Source organism: Bubalus bubalis, chromosome 19 (genome assembly GCF_019923935.1).
Source record: "Bubalus bubalis isolate 160015118507 breed Murrah chromosome 19, NDDB_SH_1, whole genome shotgun sequence".
In the NCBI taxonomy this organism is placed as follows: domain Eukaryota; kingdom Metazoa; phylum Chordata; class Mammalia; order Artiodactyla; family Bovidae; genus Bubalus; species Bubalus bubalis.
In genome coordinates, this window is record NC_059175.1 from 25,584,730 (window position 1) to 25,590,754 (window position 6,025).

General features: G+C 40.9%; 1 pseudogene; it reads left to right on the forward strand.

The window, feature by feature from the left end:
- Window positions 1–1,269: 1,269 nt before the first annotated feature.
- On the forward strand, window positions 1,270–1,822 carry LOC112580671 (annotated as a pseudogene).
- The last annotated feature ends 4,203 nt before the right edge of the window (window positions 1,823–6,025 follow it).

A 6,025-nucleotide genomic window follows, 5' to 3' on the forward strand; every position in this document is an offset into this window, starting at 1 on the left:
AGAACAGTGTGGAGATTCCTTAAAAAACTGGAAATAGACCTGCCTTATGATCCAGCAATCCCACTGCTGGGCATACACACTGAGGAAACCAGAAGGGAAAGAGACACGTGTACCCCAATGTTTATCGCAGCACTGTTTATAATAGCCAGGACATGGAAGCAACCTAGATGTCCATCAGCAGATGAATGGATAAGAAAGCTGTGGTACATATACACAATGGAGTATTATTCAGCCATTAAAAAGAATACATTTGAATCAGTTCTAATGAGGTGGATGAAACTGGAGCCTATTATACAGAGTGAAGTAAGCCAGAAAGAAAAACACCAATACAGTATACTAACACATATATATGGAATTTAGAAAGATGGTAACAATAACCCTGTGTATGAGACAGCAAAAGAGACATTGATGTATAGAACAGTCTTATGGACTCTGTGAGAGAGGGAGAGGGTGGGAAGATTTGGGAGAATGGCATTGAAACATGTAAAATATCATGTATGAAACGAGGTGCCAGTCCAGGTTCGATGCACGATACTGGATGCTTGGGGCTGGTGCACTGGGACGACCCAGAGGGTGGAATGGGGAGGGAGGAGGGAGGAGGGTTCAGGATGGGGAACACATGTATACCTGTGGCGGATTCATTTTGATATTTGGCAAAACTAATACAGTTATGTAAAGTTTAAAAATAAAATAAAATTAAAAAATAAATGTTAAACTGCAAAACTTCTGGAGCATAATATAGGAAAAAATCTAGGTGACCTTGGATTTAGTGCTACTTTTTTATATGTGTAACCAAAAGCATGGTACATGAGAGAAAAAAATAGTTGGACTACACTAAAACAAAAGGCTTCTGTATCAAAGAGATTGTAAAGAGAGTGAAAAGACAAGACTGTGAGAAAATATTTTAAAAACACATCTCTGATAAAAGACTTGTATCCAATATATATGCATGTGTGTTCAGTTGTGTTTGACTCTTTGAGATCCCATTGCCTGTAGCCCACCAGGCTCCTCTGTTCATGGAATTTCCCAGCAAGAATACTGGAATGGGTTGCCATTTCCTTTTCCATGGGATCTTCCCAACCCAGGGACTGAACCTGTGTTTCCTGTGTCTCCTGCATTACAGGTGGATTCTTTACCACTGAACCACCAGGGAAGCCCATCCAAAATACAAGAAGAACATTTAAAACGCAACAATAAGAAAACAAAAACAGCTCAATTTAAAAATGGGCCTAAGCTTTTCTGGTAACCGGCCTGAGGTGACCCCTAAAAATGGTGTGCTATTCACTCAACTCAAAACCCCACAAAATCATGCAAATCAAGAGGTTCAAATCTTTGTGTTCACTCTAGGAACACTTGTGAAACTCCTCAGGCCATAAAGGGTATGCATATCTGAAAAGCCACCAAGTATTTGAAGGATGTCACTTTAAAGAAGCAGTGTGTGCCATTCCATCATTACAACAGTGGAGTTGGTAGGTGTTCACAGGCCAAACAGCAGGGCTGGATGCAGGGTCGGTGGCCCAACAAGAGTGCTGAATTTTTACTACACATGCTCAAAAATGCAGAGAGTAATGCTGGACTTAAGGGCTTACATGTAGATTCTCTGGTCATTGAGCACATCCAGGTGAACAAAGCCCCCAAGATGCAGCACAGGACTTACAGAGTTCACGGTCGGATCAACCCCTACATGAGCTCTCCCTGCCACATTGAGATGATCCTTACTGAAAAAGAATGGATTGTTCCTAAACCAGAAGAGGAGAGCGCAGAGAAGAAAAAGATATCCCGGAAGAAACTGAAGAAACAAAAACTTATGGCCCGGGAATAAATGCTGCAAAAAATAAATGCAAATAAAAGTTAAAAAAAAAAAAAAAAGAGCCTAAGATTTGAAAGATCTCTCACCAGAGTCAATATACAAATAAGCATATGAAAAAAATGCTCAACATCATATGTCACTAAATTTTCACAAATTAAACAGAGATACCACCACGTTACTAGTTATCTATTAAAATAGTGAGAATCCAAAACACTGACAACACCAAATACTGGCAAGGATGTGTGGAACGGCAGAAACTCTTGCTCCTTGTTGATGAGAGTGAAAAATGGTACAACCTTTATGGAAGACAGTTTGACAGCTTTTTATAAAGCTAAACATAGTCTTGGCATATGATCCAGTTATTGCACTTTGAAATACTTACAAATGAGTTGAAAACTTATGCCCACACAAAAACCTGCACATCTTTATTCATAATTTCTCAAAACTGAGCCACCAAGATGTCCTTGACTGTAGCCCACCACGCCCCTCTGTCCATGGAGTTCTCCAGGCAAGAATACTGGAGTAGGTTGCCCTTCCCTTCTCCAGGGTCAGTAGGTGTATAGATGAACAAGCTGTGGTACAACATACCTATGCAGTGATAAAGAGGAATATGCTATCAAACTATGAAAAGACATAAATGTAACTTAGATGCATATAGCTAAGTGAAAGAAGGGAGTGTGAAAAGGCTTCACCCTGTATGGTTCCAATGGCATGCCATCTTGAAAAAGGTAAAACTATGGAGAAGGCAATGGCAACCCACTCCAGTACTCGCCTGGAAAATCCCATGGGCAGGTCGCTGGGAATCGGACACGACTGAGTGACTTCACTTTCACTTTTCACTTTCATGCATTTGAGAAGAAAATGGCAACCCACTTCAGTGTTCTTGCCCGGAGAATCCCAGGGATGAGGGAGCCTCGTGGGCTGCTGTCTATGGGGTCGCACAGAGTTGGACACGACTGAAGTGACTTAGCAGCAGCAGCAGCAGCAGCAGCATGGAGATAATAAACAGATCAGTGGTTGCCAGGAGTTTAGCTTTGGGGTTGTATAGGTAAAGTATTAATATAAAGGACTTTTTTACATGGTGAAACTGTTTTCTATAATACTGTAGTGATGAATACATGACACTGCAAGCTTGTCCAATCTGTGGAACATTATAGCACAAACAGTGAAACAGTGTACACAATTAAAAAATCATTTAGAACTTTGGAAGATCCCAGCTGTAATACAGAATGTAACAAACCAATCTAATTGCTTTGCAAATATATGAAACAGTCTCACCAAAGTGGGGGGAGGAGGTGGTGAAGTGGTTACTTTACTAACTTTGGAAATGAGTGTAGTTTGCCAAAAGAATTATACTAGGCTGCTTACTCTAGTTGATAAAATTATTTCTCACAAGGATTAGTTAGTTCTGTTGCTCAGTTGTGTCTGACTTTTTGTGACCCCATGACTGCAGCATGCCAACTTCCCTGTCCAGCCCCAACTCCTGGAGCTTACTCAAACTCAAGTCCACTGAGTCAGTGATGCCAACCAACCATCTCATCCTCTGTCATCCCCTTCTTCTCCTCCCCTCAATCTTTCCCAGCATCAGGGTCTTTTCAGATGTCTCAGTTGTTTGCATCAGGTGGCCAAAGTATTGGAGTTTCAGCTTCAGCATCAGTCCTTCCGATGAGTATTCAGGACTGATTTCCTTTAGGATTGACAGCTTTGATCTCCTTATAGTCCAAGGGACTCATAAGAGTCTTCTCCAACACCACAGTTCAAAAGCATCAATTCTTTGGTGCTCAGCTTTCTTTATAGTAAAACTCTCACATCCATACATGTCTACTGGAAAAACTATGGCTTTGACTAGATGGACCGTTGTCGTCAAATTAATGTCTCTGCTTTTTAATATGCTGTCTAGGTTGGTCATAGCTTTCCTTCCAAGGAGCAAGTGTCTTTTAATTTCATGGCTGCAATCACCATCTGCAGTGATTTTGGAGCCCCCCCCCACCCCCCCCACCAAATAAAGTCTCTCACTGTTTCCGTTGTTTCCCCATCTATTTGCCATGAAGTGATGGGACCAGATGCCATGGTCTTAGTTTTCTGAATATTGAGTTTTAAGCCAACTTTTCACTCTCCTCTTTCACTTTCATCAAGAGGCTCTTTAGCTCTTTTTCGCTGTCATAAGGGTGGTTCCATCTGCCTATCTGAGGTTATTGATATTTCTCCTGGCAATCTTGATTCCAGCTTGTGCTTCATCCAGCCTGGCATTTTGCATAATGTAGCCTGCATATAAGTAAATAAGCAGGGTGACCATTTATAGCCTTGACGTGCTCCTTTCCTGATTTGAAATCAGTCTGTTGTTCTATGTCCAGTTCTAACTGTTACTTCTTGACCTGCATATACAGGTTTCTCAGGAGGCAGGTCAGGTGGTCTGATATTCCTATCTGTTTAAGAATTTTCCACAGTTTGTTGTGATCCACACAGTCAAAGGCTTTGGCATAGTCAATAAAGCAGAAGTAGATGTTTTTCTGGAACTCTCTTGCTTTTTCGATGATCCAGCAGATGTTGGCAATTTGATCTCTGATTCCTCTGCCTTTTCTAAAACCAGCTTGAACATCTGGAAGTTCACGGTTCACGTACTGATGAGCCTGGCTTGAAGAATTTTGAGCATTACTTTATTAGTGTGTGAGATGATTGCAATTGTAATCATCTCACATGCTAGTAAAGAATGTTCAAATGGTAGTTTGAACATTCTTTGGAATTGCCTTTCTTTGGGATTGGAATGAAAACTGACCTTTTCCAGTCCTGTGGCCACTGCTGAGTTTTCCAGATTTGCTGGTATATTGAGTGCATCACTTTCACAGCATCATCTTTCAGGATTTGAAAGCGCTCAACTGGAATTCCATCACCTCCACTAGCTTTGTTCTTAGTGATGCTTCCTAAGGCCGACTTGACTTCACATTCCAGGATATCTGGCTCTAGGTAAGTGATCGCACCATTGTGGTTATCTGGATCATGAAGAGCTTCTTTGTTTAGTTCTTCTGTGTATTCTTGCCATCTCTTCTTAATATCTTCTGCTTCTGTTAGGTCCATGCCATTTCTGTCCTTTATTGAGCCCATTTTTGCATGAAATGTTCCCTTGGTATCTCTAATTTTCTTGAAGCGATCTCTAGTCTTTCCCATTCTATTGTTTTCCTCTATTTCTTTGGATTGGTCACTGAGAAAGGCTTTCTTATCTCTCCTTGCTATTCTTTGGAACTCTGCATTCAAATAGGTATATCTTTCCTTTTCTTCTTTGCCTTTAGCTTCTCTTCTTTTCTCAGCTATTTGTTAAGCCTCCTCAGACAACCATTTTGCCTTTCTTTTTCTTGGGGATGGTCTTGATCACTGCCTCCTGTACAGTGTCACGAGCCTCCATCCATAGTTCTTCAGGCACTCTGTCTATCAGATCTAATCCCTTGAATCTATTTGTTACTTCCACTATAAAATCATAAGGGATTTGATTTAGTTCATACCTGAATGGTTTTCCCTACTTTCTTCAATTTAAGTTTGAGGTTGGCAATAAGAGTTCATGATCTGAGCCACAGTCAGTTCCTGGTCTTGTTTTTGCTGACTGTTTTAGAGCTTCTCCATCTTTGGCTGCAAAGAATGTTATCAACCTGATTTCAGTATTGACCATCTGGTGATGTCCGTGTGTAGTGTCTTCTCTTATGTTGTTGGAAGAGGGTGTTTGCTATGACCAGTGAGTTCTCTTAGCAAAACTCTGTTAGCCTTTGACCTGCATCATTTTGTATCCCAAGGCCAAATTTGCCTGTTACTCCAGGTATCTCTTGACTTCCTACTTTTGCATTCCAGTCCCCTATGATGAAAATAACATCTTTTTTGGGTGTTAGTTCTACAAGGTCTTGTAGGTCTTCATAGAGCCATTCAACTTCAGCTTCTTCAGCATTACTTGTTGGGGGCACAGACTGGATTACTGTGATATTGAATGGTTTGACTTGGAAATGAACAGAGATCATTCTGTTGTTTTTGAGCTTGCATCCAAGTACTGCATTTTGGACTCTTTTGCTGACTATGATGGCTACTCCCTTTCTTCTAAGGGATTCTTGCCCACAGTAGTAGATATAATGGACATCTGAGTTAAATTCACCCATTCCAGTCCATTTTAGTTCACTGATTCCTAAAATGTCGCTGTTCACTCTTGCCATCTCCTGTTTGATGACTTCCAATTTA